The sequence below is a fragment of the Carassius auratus genome, unplaced genomic scaffold (genome assembly GCF_003368295.1).
Source record: "Carassius auratus strain Wakin unplaced genomic scaffold, ASM336829v1 scaf_tig00046346, whole genome shotgun sequence".
NCBI lineage: Eukaryota > Metazoa > Chordata > Actinopteri > Cypriniformes > Cyprinidae > Carassius > Carassius auratus.
In genome coordinates this window covers 1-16,766 of record NW_020526969.1, presented here as the reverse complement: position 1 = coordinate 16,766, position 16,766 = coordinate 1, and the positions used below count along the sequence as shown (strand labels likewise).

Below are 16,766 nucleotides of genomic sequence, written 5' to 3'. Positions count from 1 at the left end.
GATGGTGGATCAACACCTAGAAAGGACCTCTATGGCCCAGAAACACAGCGGAGACCGTGACAACTAGATGAGCCGCAGATACAAATCCCTTGTAAAGACCACCTGGACAAGACCACAGGAAACAGATGATTCTTCTGCACAGTCTGACATTCCTGCAGCCTGGAGCTGATCTACTGGTTTCGTCTGACAAGGGGAGAACTGTCTCCCCGACTGAGCCTGGTTTCTCACCGGGTTTTTTCTCCATCCTTTCACCGATCGAGTTTTGGTTTCTTCCCTCTGTCGCTTCTGGCAGGCGGAGCTGGGGACACTTCATGTACAGCGATATCGTTGACTTGATTGCAAATTATTGCACAGATACTATTTAAACTGAACTTAGCTGAATGATGTCATCAAAGAGTTCAATAACGAAATGCCTTTAACTGTCATTTTGCTTTTTGACGCACTGTGTTCCTAATTAATGTTGTTCAGTTGCATTGACGCAATACTTTCTGTTTAAAGCGCAATTTAAAAAAAAAAAAAAAAAAAAAAAAGAGTCCAAACAATGACCCCTGCTACGGGTAGTGTTCCAAGTGTTATGCGACTTCAGCTAATGATGGGTCCATCAGAAATTTTACGGTGCTAGGGCTGGGTCTGCGTCAGAAGAAGCCATGCATTGTTTAGTTATGTCAGTGCAGTGCCGTCAGTTGGGGGAGAAACGGCAGCATGCACGGCTCCTCGTTAGTATAGTGGACAGTATCTCCGCCTGTCACGCGGAAGACCGGGGTTCGATTCCCCGACGGGGAGAGCTGGTTCTTTTCGTCTTCCGAATGATCCATCCAAAATGTTTGGTTGGATTCGCAGGTCACAGAAGGAGTTCTGCTTCGACGTCAGCCCGAGCCAAAGGACATGCGTTGGCTGGGAATCGAACCCGGGTCAACTGCTTGGAAGGCAGCTATGCTCACCACTATACCAACAACGCAGGCGGAAGTCAGTAGCTTTATTGACGCACTGTGTTCCTAATAAATGTTGTTCAGTTGCATTGACACAATACTTTTTGTTTAAAGCGCAATTAAAAAAAAAAAAAAAAAAAAAAAAAAAAAAGAGTCCAAACAATGACCCCTGCTACGGGTAGTGTTGCAAGTGTTATGCGACTTCAGCTAATGATTGGTCCATCCGAAATTATTCCATCCAAAAGTTTTGGGTGGAGGCACAGGTCACAGAGGGAGTTCTGCTTCGACGTCAGCCCGAGCCAAAGGACATGCGCACTGCTCTCTCCAACTGCTTGGAAGGCAGCTATGCTCACCACTATACCACCAACGCAGTCAGCAGTCAGCAACTTGCGCCGTCACTAAGAAGGCTCGAAGTGCACGAGTCGCCGATAGGGCTAGAGGAGCAGATGAGATCTTTGTTTGGACCCGTCACTAAAGAGAGCCTTCAAGAATTTGCATCCCGTCACGTACAAGAAAGCGCTGCCTTCCCATCCGGCTAAATAAACACGAAGTGGTCAAACGCAGAGAGTGCCTATAATAACCAAAAGCCCAATCAAGGCAATCTCTTTCTCATGCCTCTATCTGAAAAGTTGGATAAAATCTTATATGAAAAAAAAAGTCTTTTAAAGAAATCCCTTATTCCGAGGTCACCGTAGCCACCAGATCCAGTCTGTATCCGCTTCAGTCACCCGGATCCAGTCCGTATCCAGAGAAGATGGTGGATCAACACCTAGAAAGGACCTCTATGGCCCAGAAACACAGCGGAGACCGTGACAACTAGATGAGCCGCAGATACAAATCCCTTGTAAAGACCACCTGGACAAGACCACAGGAAACAGATGATTCTTCTGCACAGTCTGACATTCCTGCAGCCTGGAGCTGATCTACTGGTTTCGTCTGACAAGGGGAGAACTGTCTCCCCGACTGAGCCTGGTTTCTCACCGGGTTTTTTCTCCATCCTTTCACCGATCGAGTTTTGGTTTCTTCCCTCTGTCGCTTCTGGCAGGCGGAGCTGGGGACACTTCATGTACAGCGATATCGTTGACTTGATTGCAAATTATTGCACAGATACTATTTAAACTGAACTTAGCTGAATGATGTCATCAAAGAGTTCAATAACGAAATGCCTTTAACTGTCATTTTGCTTTTTGACGCACTGTGTTCCTAATTAATGTTGTTCAGTTGCATTGACGCAATACTTTCTGTTTAAAGCGCAATTTAAAAAAAAAAAAAAAAAAAAAAAAGAGTCCAAACAATGACCCCTGCTACGGGTAGTGTTCCAAGTGTTATGCGACTTCAGCTAATGATGGGTCCATCAGAAATTTTACGGTGCTAGGGCTGGGTCTGCGTCAGAAGAAGCCATGCATTGTTTAGTTATGTCAGTGCAGTGCCGTCAGTTGGGGGAGAAACGGCAGCATGCACGGCTCCTCGTTAGTATAGTGGACAGTATCTCCGCCTGTCACGCGGAAGACCGGGGTTCGATTCCCCGACGGGGAGAGCTGGTTCTTTTCGTCTTCCGAATGATCCATCCAAAATGTTTGGTTGGATTCGCAGGTCACAGAAGGAGTTCTGCTTCGACGTCAGCCCGAGCCAAAGGACATGCGTTGGCTGGGAATCGAACCCGGGTCAACTGCTTGGAAGGCAGCTATGCTCACCACTATACCAACAACGCAGGCGGAAGTCAGTAGCTTTATTGACGCACTGTGTTCCTAATAAATGTTGTTCAGTTGCATTGACACAATACTTTTGTTTAAAGCGCAATTAAAAAAAAAAAAAAAAAAAAAAAAAAGAGTCCAAACAATGACCCCTGCTACGGGTAGTGTTGCAAGTGTTATGCGACTTCAGCTAATGATGGGTCCATCCGAAATTATTCCATCCAAAAGTTTTGGGTGGAGGCACAGGTCACAGAGGGAGTTCTGCTTCGACGTCAGCCCGAGCCAAAGGACATGCGCACTGCTCTCTCCAACTGCTTGGAAGGCAGCTATGCTCACCACTATACCACCAACGCAGTCAGCAGTCAGCAACTTGCGCCGTCACTAAGAAGGCTCGAAGTGCACGAGTCGCCGATAGGGCTAGAGGAGCAGATGAGATCTTTGTTTGGACCCGTCACTAAAGAGAGCCTTCAAGAATTTGCATCCCGTCACGTACAAGAAAGCGCTGCCTTCCCATCCGGCTAAATAAACACGAAGTGGTCAAACGCAGAGAGTGCCTATAATAACCAAAAGCCCAATCAAGGCAATCTCTTTCTCATGCCTCTATCTGAAAAGTTGGATAAAATCTTATATGAAAAAAAAGTCTTTTAAAGAAATCCCTTATTCCGAGGTCACCGTAGCCACCAGATCCAGTCTGTATCCGCTTCAGTCACCCGGATCCAGTCCGTATCCAGAGAAGATGGTGGATCAACACCTAGAAAGGACCTCTATGGCCCAGAAACACAGCGGAGACCGTGACAACTAGATGAGCCGCAGATACAAATCCCCTGTAAAGACCACCTGGACAAGACCACAGGAAACAGATGATTCTTCTGCACAGTCTGACATTCCTGCAGCCTGGAGCTGATCTACCTGTTTCGTCTGACAAGGGGAGAACTGTCTCCCCGATTGAGCCTGGTTTCTCACCGGGTTTTTTCTCCATCCTTTCACCGATCGAGTTTTGGTTTCTTGCCTCTGTCGCTTCTGGCAGGCGGAGCTGGGGACACTTCATGTACAGCGATATCGTTGACTTGATTGCAAATTATTGCACAGATACTATTTAAACTGAACTTAGCTGAATGATGTCATCAAAGAGTTCAATAACGAAATGCCTTTAACTGTCATTTTGCTTTTTGACGCACTGTGTTCCTAATAAATGTTGTTCAGTTGCATTGACACAATACTTTTTGTTTAAAGCGCAATTAAAAAAAAAAAAAAAAAAAAAAGAGTCCAAACAATGACCCCTGCTACGGGTAGTGTTGCAAGTGTTATGCGACTTCAGCTAATGATGGGTCCATCCGAAATTATTCCATCCAAAAGTTTTGGGTGGAGGCACAGGTCACAGAGGGAGTTCTGCTTCGACGTCAGCCCGAGCCAAAGGATATGCTTTGGCCGGGAATCGAATCCGGGTCAACTGCTTGGAAGGCAGCTATGCTCACCACTATACCACCAACGCAGTCAGCAGTCAGCAACTTGCGCCGTCACTAAGAAGGCTCGAAGTGCACGAGTCGCCGATAGGGCTAGAGGAGCAGATGAGATCTTTGTTTGGACCCGTCACTAAGAGAGCCTTCAAGAATTGCATCCCGTCACGTACAAGAAAGCGCTGCCTTTCCATCCGGCTAAATAAACACGAAGTGGTCAAACGCAGAGAGTGCCTATAATAACCAAAAGCCCAATCAAGGCAATCTCTTTCTCATGCCTCTATCTGAAAAGTTGGATAAAATCTTATATGAAAAAAAAAGTCTTTTAAAGAAATCCCTTATTCCGAGGTCACGTAGCCACCAGATCCAGTCTGTATCCGCTTCAGTCACCCGGATCCAGTCCGTATCCAGAGAAGATGTTGGATCAACACCTAGAAAGGACCTCTATGGCCCAGAAACCACACTAGACCCCAACGCAGGCGGAAGTCAGTAGCTTTATTGACGCACTGTGTTCCTAATAAATGTTGTTCAGTTGCATTGACACAATACTTTTGTTTAAAGCGCAATTAAAAAAAAAAAAAAAAGAGTCCAAACAATGACCCCTGCTACGGGTAGTGTTGCAAGTGTTATGCGACTTCAGCTAATGATGGGTCCATCCGAAATTATTCCATCCAAAAGTTTTGGGTGGAGGCACAGGTCACAGAGGGAGTTCTGCTTCGACGTCAGCCCGAGCCAAAGGACATTGCGGCACTCGCTCTCGGTCCAACTGCTTGGAAGGCAGCTATGCTCACCACTATACCACCAACGCAGTCAGCAGTCAGCAACTTGCGCCGTCACTAAGAAGGCTCGAAGTGCACGAGTCGCCGATAGGGCTAGAGGAGCAGATGAGATCTTTGTTTGGACCCGTCACTAAAGAGAGCCTTCAAGAATTTGCATCCCGTCACGTACAAGAAAGCGCTGCCTTCCCATCCGGCTAAATAAACACGAAGTGGTCAAACGCAGAGAGTGCCTATAATAACCAAAAGCCCAATCAAGGCAATCTCTTTCTCATGCCTCTATCTGAAAAGTTGGATAAAATCTTATATGAAAAAAAAAGTCTTTTAAAGAAATCCCTTATTCCGAGGTCACCGTAGCCACCAGATCCAGTCTGTATCCGCTTCAGTCACCCGGATCCAGTCCGTATCCAGAGAAGATGGTGGATCAACACCTAGAAAGGACCTCTATGGCCCAGAAACACAGCGGAGACCGTGACAACTAGATGAGCCGCAGATACAAATCCCTTGTAAAGACCACCTGGACAAGACCACAGGAAACAGATGATTCTTCTGCACAGTCTGACATTCCTGCAGCCTGGACCTGATCTACTGGTTTCGTCTGACAAGGGGAGAACTGTCTCCCCGACTGAGCCTGGTTTCTCACCGGGTTTTTTCTCCATCCTTTCACCGATCGAGTTTTGGTTTCTTCCCTCTGTCGCTTCTGGCAGGCGGAGCTGGGGACACTTCATGTACAGCGATATCGTTGACTTGATTGCAAATTATTGCACAGATACTATTTAAACTGAACTTAGCTGAATGATGTCATCAAAGAGTTCAATAACGAAATGCCTTTAACTGTCATTTTGCTTTTTGACGCACTGTGTTCCTAATTAATGTTGTTCAGTTGCATTGACGCAATACTTTCTGTTTGAAGCGCAATTTAAAAAAAATCAATAAAAGAATCGAACCCGGGTCAACTGCTTGGAAGGCAGCTATGCTCACCACTATACCACCAACGCAGGCGGAAGTCAGTAGCTTTATTGACGCACTGTGTTCCTAATAAATGTTGTTCAGTTGCATTGACACAATACTTTTTTTTTAAAGCGCAATTTAAAAAAAAAAAAAAAAAAAAAAAAAGAGTCCAAACAATGACCCCTGCTACCGGTAGTGTTGCAAGTGTTATGCGACTTCAGCTAATGATGGGTCCATCCGAAATTATTCCATCCAAAAGTTTTGGGTGGAGGCACAGGTCACAGAGGGAGTTCTGCTTCGACGTCAGCCCGAGCCAAAGGATATGCTTTGGCCGGGAATCGAATCCGGGTCAACTGCTTGGAAGGCAGCTATGCTCACCACTATACCACCAACGCAGTCAGCAGTCAGCAACTTGCGCCGTCACTAAGAAGGCTCGAAGTGCACGAGTCGCCGATAGGGCTAGAGGAGCAGATGAGATCTTTGTTTGGACCCGTCACTAAAGAGAGCCTTCAAGAATTTGCATCCCGTCACGTACAAGAAAGCGCTGCCTTCCCATCCGGCTAAATAAACACGAAGTGGTCAAACGCAGAGAGTGCCTATAATAACCAAAAGCCCAATCAAGGCAATCTCTTTCTCATGCCTCTATCTGAAAAGTTGGATAAAATCTTATATGAAAAAAAAAGTCTTTTAAAGAAATCCCTTATTCCGAGGTCACCGTAGCCACCAGATCCAGTCTGTATCCGCTTCAGTCACCCGGATCCAGTCCGTATCCAGAGAAGATGGTGGATCAACACCTAGAAAGGACCTCTATGGCCCAGAAACACAGCGGAGACCGTGACAACTAGATGAGCCGCAGATACAAATCCCTTGTAAAGACCACCTGGACAAGACCACAGGAAACAGATGATTCTTCTGCACAGTCTGACATTCCTGCAGCCTGGACCTGATCTACTGGTTTCGTCTGACAAGGGGAGAACTGTCTCCCCGACTGAGCCTGGTTTCTCACCGGGTTTTTTCTCCATCCTTTCACTGATCGAGTTTTGGTTTCTTCCCTCTGTCGCTTCTGGCAGGCGGAGCTGGGGACACTTCATGTACAGCGATATCGTTGACTTGATTGCAAATTATTGCACAGATACTATTTAAACTGAACTTAGCTGAATGATGTCATCAAAGAGTTCAATAACGAAATGCCTTTAACTGTCATTTTGCTTTTTGACGCACTGTGTTCCTAATTAATGTTGTTCAGTTGCATTGACGCAATACTTTCTGTTTGAAGCGCAATTTAAAAAAAATCAATAAAAGAATCGAACCCGGGTCAACTGCTTGGAAGGCAGCTATGCTCACCACTATACCACCAACGCAGGTGGAAGTCAGTAGCTTTATTGACGCACTGTGTTCCTAATAAATGTTGTTCAGTTGCATTGACACAATACTTTTTTTTTAAAGCGCAATTTAAAAAAAAAAAAAAAAAAAAAAAAGAGTCCAAACAATGACCCCTGCTACCGGTAGTGTTGCAAGTGTTATGCGACTTCAGCTAATGATGGGTCCATCCGAAATTATTCCATCCAAAAGTTTTGGGTGGAGGCACAGGTCACAGAGGGAGTTCTGCTTCGACGTCAGCCCGAGCCAAAGGATATGCTTTGGCCGGGAATCGAATCCGGGTCAACTGCTTGGAAGGCAGCTATGCTCACCACTATACCACCAACGCAGTCAGCAGTCAGCAACTTGCGCCGTCACTAAGAAGGCTCGAAGTGCACGAGTCGCCGATAGGGCTAGAGGAGCAGATGAGATCTTTGTTTGGACCCGTCACTAAAGAGAGCCTTCAAGAATTTGCATCCCGTCACGTACAAGAAAGCGCTGCCTTCCCATCCGGCTAAATAAACACGAAGTGGTCAAACGCAGAGAGTGCCTATAATAACCAAAAGCCCAATCAAGGCAATCTCTTTCTCATGCCTCTATCTGAAAAGTTGGATAAAATCTTATATGAAAAAAAAAGTCTTTTAAAGAAATCCCTTATTCCGAGGTCACCGTAGCCACCAGATCCAGTCTGTATCCGCTTCAGTCACCCGGATCCAGTCCGTATCCAGAGAAGATGGTGGATCAACACCTAGAAAGGACCTCTATGGCCCAGAAACACAGCGGAGACCGTGACAACTAGATGAGCCGCAGATACAAATCCCTTGTAAAGACCACCTGGACAAGACCACAGGAAACAGATGATTCTTCTGCACAGTCTGACATTCCTGCAGCCTGGAGCTGATCTACTGGTTTCGTCTGACAAGGGGAGAACTGTCTCCCCGACTGAGCCTGGTTTCTCACCGGGTTTTTTCTCCATCCTTTCACCGATCGAGTTTTGGTTTCTTCCCTCTGTCGCTTCTGGCAGGCGGAGCTGGGGACACTTCATGTACAGCGATATCGTTGACTTGATTGCAAATTATTGCACAGATACTATTTAAACTGAACTTAGCTGAATGATGTCATCAAAGAGTTCAATAACGAAATGCCTTTAACTGTCATTTTGCTTTTTGACGCACTGTGTTCCTAATTAATGTTGTTCAGTTGCATTGACGCAATACTTTCTGTTTAAAGCGCAATTTAAAAAAAAAAAAAAAAAAAAAAAAGAGTCCAAACAATGACCCCTGCTACGGGTAGTGTTCCAAGTGTTATGCGACTTCAGCTAATGATGGGTCCATCAGAAATTTTACGGTGCTAGGGCTGGGTCTGCGTCAGAAGAAGCCATGCATTGTTTAGTTATGTCAGTGCAGTGCCGTCAGTTGGGGGAGAAACGGCAGCATGCACGGCTCCTCGTTAGTATAGTGGACAGTATCTCCGCCTGTCACGCGGAAGACCGGGGTTCGATTCCCCGACGGGGAGAGCTGGTTCTTTTCGTCTTCCGAATGATCCATCCAAAATGTTTGGTTGGATTCGCAGGTCACAGAAGGAGTTCTGCTTCGACGTCAGCCCGAGCCAAAGGACATGCGTTGGCTGGGAATCGAACCCGGGTCAACTGCTTGGAAGGCAGCTATGCTCACCACTATACCAACAACGCAGGCGGAAGTCAGTAGCTTTATTGACGCACTGTGTTCCTAATAAATGTTGTTCAGTTGCATTGACACAATACTTTTTGTTTAAAGCGCAATTAAAAAAAAAAAAAAAAAAAAAAAAAAAAGAGTCCAAACAATGACCCCTGCTACGGGTAGTGTTGCAAGTGTTATGCGACTTCAGCTAATGATTGGTCCATCCGAAATTATTCCATCCAAAAGTTTTGGGTGGAGGCACAGGTCACAGAGGGAGTTCTGCTTCGACGTCAGCCCGAGCCAAAGGACATGCGCACTGCTCTCTCCAACTGCTTGGAAGGCAGCTATGCTCACCACTATACCACCAACGCAGTCAGCAGTCAGCAACTTGCGCCGTCACTAAGAAGGCTCGAAGTGCACGAGTCGCCGATAGGGCTAGAGGAGCAGATGAGATCTTTGTTTGGACCCGTCACTAAAGAGAGCCTTCAAGAATTTGCATCCCGTCACGTACAAGAAAGCGCTGCCTTCCCATCCGGCTAAATAAACACGAAGTGGTCAAACGCAGAGAGTGCCTATAATAACCAAAAGCCCAATCAAGGCAATCTCTTTCTCATGCCTCTATCTGAAAAGTTGGATAAAATCTTATATGAAAAAAAAAGTCTTTTAAAGAAATCCCTTATTCCGAGGTCACCGTAGCCACCAGATCCAGTCTGTATCCGCTTCAGTCACCCGGATCCAGTCCGTATCCAGAGAAGATGGTGGATCAACACCTAGAAAGGACCTCTATGGCCCAGAAACACAGCGGAGACCGTGACAACTAGATGAGCCGCAGATACAAATCCCCTGTAAAGACCACCTGGACAAGACCACAGGAAACAGATGATTCTTCTGCACAGTCTGACATTCCTGCAGCCTGGAGCTGATCTACCTGTTTCGTCTGACAAGGGGAGAACTGTCTCCCCGATTGAGCCTGGTTTCTCACCGGGTTTTTTCTCCATCCTTTCACCGATCGAGTTTTGGTTTCTTGCCTCTGTCGCTTCTGGCAGGCGGAGCTGGGGACACTTCATGTACAGCGATATCGTTGACTTGATTGCAAATTATTGCACAGATACTATTTAAACTGAACTTAGCTGAATGATGTCATCAAAGAGTTCAATAACGAAATGCCTTTAACTGTCATTTTGCTTTTTGACGCACTGTGTTCCTAATTAATGTTGTTCAGTTGCATTGACGCAATACTTTCTGTTTAAAGCGCAATTTAAAAAAAAAAAAAAAAAAAAAAAAAGAGTCCAAACAATGACCCCTGCTACGGGTAGTGTTCCAAGTGTTATGCGACTTCAGCTAATGATGGGTCCATCAGAAATTTTACGGTGCTAGGGCTGGGTCTGCGTCAGAAGAAGCCATGCATTGTTTAGTTATGTCAGTGCAGTGCCGTCAGTTGGGGGAGAAACGGCAGCATGCACGGCTCCTCGTTAGTATAGTGGACAGTATCTCCGCCTGTCACGCGGAAGACCGGGGTTCGATTCCCCGACGGGGAGAGCTGGTTCTTTTCGTCTTCCGAATGATCCATCCAAAATGTTTGGTTGGATTCGCAGGTCACAGAAGGAGTTCTGCTTCGACGTCAGCCCGAGCCAAAGGACATGCGTTGGCCGGGAATCGAACCCGGGTCAACTGCTTGGAAGGCAGCTATGCTCACCACTATACCAACAACGCAGGCGGAAGTCAGTAGCTTTATTGACGCACTGTGTTCCTAATAAATGTTGTTCAGTTGCATTGACACAATACTTTTTGTTTAAAGCGCAATTAAAAAAAAAAAAAAAAAAAAAAAAAAAGAGTCCAAACAATGACCCCTGCTACGGGTAGTGTTGCAAGTGTTATGCGACTTCAGCTAATGATGGGTCCATCCGAAATTATTCCATCCAAAAGTTTTGGGTGGAGGCACAGGTCACAGAGGGAGTTCTGCTTCGACGTCAGCCCGAGCCAAAGGACATGCGCACTGCTCTCTCCAACTGCTTGGAAGGCAGCTATGCTCACCACTATACCACCAACGCAGTCAGCAGTCAGCAACTTGCGCCGTCACTAAGAAGGCTCGAAGTGCACGAGTCGCCGATAGGGCTAGAGGAGCAGATGAGATCTTTGTTTGGACCCGTCACTAAAGAGAGCCTTCAAGAATTTGCATCCCGTCACGTACAAGAAAGCGCTGCCTTCCCATCCGGCTAAATAAACACGAAGTGGTCAAACGCAGAGAGTGCCTATAATAACCAAAAGCCCAATCAAGGCAATCTCTTTCTCATGCCTCTATCTGAAAAGTTGGATAAAATCTTATATGAAAAAAAAAGTCTTTTAAAGAAATCCCTTATTCCGAGGTCACCGTAGCCACCAGATCCAGTCTGTATCCGCTTCAGTCACCCGGATCCAGTCCGTATACAGAGAAGATGGTGGATCAACACCTAGAAAGGACCTCTATGGCCCAGAAACACAGCGGAGACCGTGACAACTAGATGAGCCGCAGATACAAATCCCCTGTAAAGACCACCTGGACAAGACCACAGGAAACAGATGATTCTTCTGCACAGTCTGACATTCCTGCAGCCTGGAGCTGATCTACCTGTTTCGTCTGACAAGGGGAGAACTGTCTCCCCGATTGAGCCTGGTTTCTCACCGGGTTTTTTCTCCATCCTTTCACCGATCGAGTTTTGGTTTCTTGCCTCTGTCGCTTCTGGCAGGCGGAGCTGGGGACACTTCATGTACAGCGATATCGTTGACTTGATTGCAAATTATTGCACAGATACTATTTAAACTGAACTTAGCTGAATGATGTCATCAAAGAGTTCAATAACGAAATGCCTTTAACTGTCATTTTGCTTTTTGACGCACTGTGTTCCTAATAAATGTTGTTCAGTTGCATTGACACAATACTTTTTGTTTAAAGCGCAATTAAAAAAAAAAAAAAAAAAAAAGAGTCCAAACAATGACCCCTGCTACGGGTAGTGTTGCAAGTGTTATGCGACTTCAGCTAATGATGGGTCCATCCGAAATTATTCCATCCAAAAGTTTTGGGTGGAGGCACAGGTCACAGAGGGAGTTCTGCTTCGACGTCAGCCCGAGCCAAAGGATATGCTTTGGCCGGGAATCGAATCCGGGTCAACTGCTTGGAAGGCAGCTATGCTCACCACTATACCACCAACGCAGTCAGCAGTCAGCAACTTGCGCCGTCACTAAGAAGGCTCGAAGTGCACGAGTCGCCGATAGGGCTAGAGGAGCAGATGAGATCTTTGTTTGGACCCGTCACTAAAGAGAGCCTTCAAGAATTTGCATCCCGTCACGTACAAGAAAGCGCTGCCTTCCCATCCGGCTAAATAAACACGAAGTGGTCAAACGCAGAGAGTGCCTATAATAACCAAAAGCCCAATCAAGGCAATCTCTTTCTCATGCCTCTGTCTGAAAAGTTGGATAAAATCTTATATGAAAAAAAAAGTCTTTTAAAGAAATCCCTTATTCCGAGGTCACCGTAGCCACCAGATCCAGTCTGTATCCGCTTCAGTCACCCGGATCCAGTCCGTATCCAGAGAAGATGTTGGATCAACACCTAGAAAGGACCTCTATGGCCCAGAAACACAGCGGAGACCGCCAACGCAGGCGGAAGTCAGTAGCTTTATTGACGCACTGTGTTCCTAATAAATGTTGTTCAGTTGCATTGACACAATACTTTTTGTTTAAAGCGCAATTAAAAAAAAAAAAAAAAGAGTCCAAACAATGACCCCTGCTACCGGTAGTGTTGCAAGTGTTATGCGACTTCAGCTAATGATGGGTCCATCCGAAATTATTCCATCCAAAAGTTTTGGGTGGAGGCACAGGTCACAGAGGGAGTTCTGCTTCGACGTCAGCCCGAGCCAAAGGATATTCTTTGGCCGGGAATCGAATCCGGGTCAACTGCTTGGAAGGCAGCTATGCTCACCACTATACCACCAACGCAGTCAGCAGTCAGCAACTTGCGCCGTCACTAAGAAGGCTCGAAGTGCACGAGTCGCCGATAGGGCTAGAGGAGCAGATGAGATCTTTGTTTGGACCCGTCACTAAAGAGAGCCTTCAAGAATTTGCATCCCGTCACGTACAAGAAAGCGCTGCCTTCCCATCCGGCTAAATAAACACGAAGTGGTCAAACGCAGAGAGTGCCTATAATAACCAAAAGCCCAATCAAGGCAATCTCTTTCTCATGCCTCTATCTGAAAAGTTGGATAAAATCTTATATGAAAAAAAAAGTCTTTTAAAGAAATCCCTTATTCCGAGGTCACCGTAGCCACCAGATCCAGTCTGTATCCGCTTCAGTCACCCGGATCCAGTCCGTATCCAGAGAAGATGGTGGATCAACACCTAGAAAGGACCTCTATGGCCCAGAAACACAGCGGAGACCGTGACAACTAGATGAGCCGCAGATACAAATCCCTTGTAAAGACCACCTGGACAAGACCACAGGAAACAGATGATTCTTCTGCACAGTCTGACATTCCTGCAGCCTGGACCTGATCTACTGGTTTCGTCTGACAAGGGGAGAACTGTCTCCCCAACTGAGCCTGGTTTCTCACCGGGTTTTTTCTCCATCCTTTCACCGATCGAGTTTTGGTTTCTTCCCTCTGTCGCTTCTGGCAGGCGGAGCTGGGGACACTTCATGTACAGCGATATCGTTGACTTGATTGCAAATTATTGCACAGATACTATTTAAACTGAACTTAGCTGAATGATGTCATCAAAGAGTTCAATAACGAAATGCCTTTAACTGTCATTTTGCTTTTTGACGCACTGTGTTCCTAATTAATGTTGTTCAGTTGCATTGACGCAATACTTTCTGTTTGAAGCGCAATTTAAAAAAAATCAATAAAAGAATCGAACCCGGGTCAACTGCTTGGAAGGCAGCTATGCTCACCACTATACCACCAACGCAGGCGGAAGTCAGTAGCTTTATTGACGCACTGTGTTCCTAATAAATGTTGTTCAGTTGCATTGACACAATACTTTTTTTTAAAGCGCAATTTAAAAAAAAAAAAAAAAAAAAAAAAGAGTCCAAACAATGACCCCTGCTACCGGTAGTGTTGCAAGTGTTATGCGACTTCAGCTAATGATGGGTCCATCCGAAATTATTCCATCCAAAAGTTTTGGGTGGAGGCACAGGTCACAGAGGGAGTTCTGCTTCGACGTCAGCCCGAGCCAAAGGATATGCTTTGGCCGGGAATCGAATCCGGGTCAACTGCTTGGAAGGCAGCTATGCTCACCACTATACCACCAACGCAGTCAGCAGTCAGCAACTTGCGCCGTCACTAAGAAGGCTCGAAGTGCACGAGTCGCCGATAGGGCTAGAGGAGCAGATGAGATCTTTGTTTGGACCCGTCACTAAAGAGAGCCTTCAAGAATTTGCATCCCGTCACGTACAAGAAAGCGCTGCCTTCCCATCCGGCTAAATAAACACGAAGTGGTCAAACGCAGAGAGTGCCTATAATAACCAAAAGCCCAATCAAGGCAATCTCTTTCTCATGCCTCTATCTGAAAGTTGGATAAAATCTTATATGAAAAAAAAAGTCTTTTAAAGAAATCCCTTATTCCGAGGTCACCGTAGCCACCAGATCCAGTCTGTATCCGCTTCAGTCACCCGGATCCAGTCCGTATCCAGAGAAGATGGTGGATCAACACCTAGAAAGGACCTCTATGGCCCAGAAACACAGCGGGAGACCGTGACAACTAGATGAGCCGCAGATACAAATCCCTTGTAAAGACCACCTGGACAAGACCACAGGAAACAGATGATTCTTCTGCACAGTCTGACATTCCTGCAGCCTGGACCTGATCTACTGGTTTCGTCTGACAAGGGGAGAACTGTCTCCCCAACTGAGCCTGGTTTCTCACCGGGTTTTTTCTCCATCCTTTCACCGATCGAGTTTTGGTTTCTTCCCTCTGTCGCTTCTGGCAGGCGGAGCTGGGGACACTTCATGTACAGCGATATCGTTGACTTGATTGCAAATTATTGCACAGATACTATTTAAACTGAACTTAGCTGAATGATGTCATCAAAGAGTTCAATAACGAAATGCCTTTAACTGTCATTTTGCTTTTGACGCACTGTGTTCCTAATTAATGTTGTTCAGTTGCATTGACGCAATACTTTCTGTTTGAAGCGCAATTTAAAAAAAATCAATAAAAGAATCGAACCCGGGTCAACTGCTTGGAAGGCAGCTATGCTCACCACTATACCACCAACGCAGGCGGAAGTCAGTAGCTTTATTGACGCACTGTGTTCCTAATAAATGTTGTTCAGTTGCATTGACCACAATACTTTTTTTTTAAAGCGCAATTTTAAAAAAAAAAAAAAAAAAAAAAAAAAGAGTCCAAACAATGACCCCTGCTACCGGTAGTGTTGCAAGTGTTATGCGACTTCAGCTAATGATGGGTCCATCCGAAATTATTCCATCCAAAAGTTTTGGGTGGAGGCACAGGTCACAGAGGGAGTTCTGCTTCGACGTCAGCCCGAGCCAAAGGATATGCTTTGGCCGGGAATCAATCCGGGTCAACTGCTTGGAAGGCAGCTATGCTCACCACATACCACCAACGCAGTCAGCAGTCAGCAACTTGCGCCGTCACTAAGAAGGCTCGAAGTGCACGAGTCGCCGATAGGGCTAGAGGAGCAGATGAGATCTTTGTTTGGACCCGTCACTAAAGAGAGCCTTCAAGAATTTGCATCCCGTCACGTACAAGAAAGCGCTGCCTTCCCATCCGGCTAAATAAACACGAAGTGGTCAAACGCAGAGAGTGCCTATAATAACCAAAAGCCCAATCAAGGCAATCTCTTTCTCATGCCTCTATCTGAAAAGTTGGATAAAATCTTATATGAAAAAAAAAGTCTTTTAAAGAAATCCCTTATTCCGAGGTCACCGTAGCCACCAGATCCAGTCTGTATCCGCTTCAGTCACCCGGATCCAGTCCGTATCCAGAGAAGATGGTGGATCAACACCTAGAAAGGACCTCTATGGCCCAGAAACACAGCGGAGACCGTGACAACTAGATGAGCCGCAGATACAAATCCCTTGTAAAGACCACCTGGACAAGACCACAGGAAACAGATGATTCTTTCTGCACAGTCTGACATTCCTGCAAGCCTGGAGCTGATCTACTGGTTTCGTCTGACAAGGGGAGAACTGTCTCCCCGATCTGAGCCTGGTTTCTCACCGGGTTTTTTCTCCATCCTTTCACCGATCGAGTTTTGGTTTCTTCCTCTGTCGCTTCTGGCAGGCGGAGCTGGGGACACTTCATGTACAGCGATATCGTTGACTTGATTGCAAATTATTGCACAGATACTATTTAAACTGAACTTAGCTGAATGATGTCATCAAAGAGTTCAATAACGAAATGCCTTTAACTGTCATTTTGCTTTTTGACGCACTGTGTTCCTAATTAATGTTGTTCAGTTGCATTGACGCAATACTTTCTGTTTAAAGCGCAATTTAAAAAAAAAAAAAAAAAAAAAAAGAGTCCAAACAATGACCCCTGCTACGGGTAGTGTTCCAAGTGTTATGCGACTTCAGCTAATGATGGGTCCATCAGAAATTTTACGGTGCTAGGGCTGGGTCTGCGTCAGAAGAAGCCATGCATTGTTTAGTTATGTCAGTGCAGTGCCGTCAGTTGGGGGAGAAACGGCAGCATGCACGGCTCCTCGTTAGTATAGTGGACAGTATCTCCGCCTGTCACGCGGAAGACCGGGGTTCGATTCCCGACGGGGAGAGCTGGTTCTTTTCGTCTTCCGAATGATCCATCCAAAATGTTTGGTTGGATTCGCAGGTCACAGAAGGAGTTCTGCTTCGACGTCAGCCCGAGCCAAAGGACATGCGTTGGCCGGGAATCGAACCCGGGTCAACTGCTTGGAAGGCAGCTATGCTCACCACTATACCAACAAGGC

General features: G+C 46.0%; 6 non-coding genes across 6 annotated transcripts; 5 read left to right on the top strand and 1 right to left on the bottom strand.

The window, feature by feature from the left end:
• Positions 1-711: 711 nt before the first annotated feature.
• trnad-guc (transfer RNA aspartic acid (anticodon GUC)) lies at positions 712-783 on the top strand. The gene has a single exon. It is a non-coding gene; the product is annotated as a tRNA-Asp (tRNA).
• Positions 784-2,393: 1,610 nt separating this feature from the next.
• Positions 2,394-2,465, top strand: trnad-guc (transfer RNA aspartic acid (anticodon GUC)). The gene has a single exon. It is a non-coding gene; the product is annotated as a tRNA-Asp (tRNA).
• Positions 2,466-8,609: 6,144 nt separating this feature from the next.
• Positions 8,610-8,681, top strand: trnad-guc (transfer RNA aspartic acid (anticodon GUC)). Its single transcript has one exon. It is a non-coding gene; the product is annotated as a tRNA-Asp (tRNA).
• Positions 8,682-10,290: 1,609 nt separating this feature from the next.
• Positions 10,291-10,362, top strand: trnad-guc (transfer RNA aspartic acid (anticodon GUC)). Its single transcript has one exon. It is a non-coding gene; the product is annotated as a tRNA-Asp (tRNA).
• Positions 10,363-10,465: 103 nt separating this feature from the next.
• On the bottom strand, positions 10,466-10,537 carry trnag-ucc (transfer RNA glycine (anticodon UCC)). The gene has a single exon. It is a non-coding gene; the product is annotated as a tRNA-Gly (tRNA).
• A 5,983-nt stretch (positions 10,538-16,520) lies between these two features.
• On the top strand, positions 16,521-16,591 carry trnad-guc (transfer RNA aspartic acid (anticodon GUC)). Its single transcript has one exon. It is a non-coding gene; the product is annotated as a tRNA-Asp (tRNA).
• Positions 16,592-16,766: the final 175 nt, after the last annotated feature.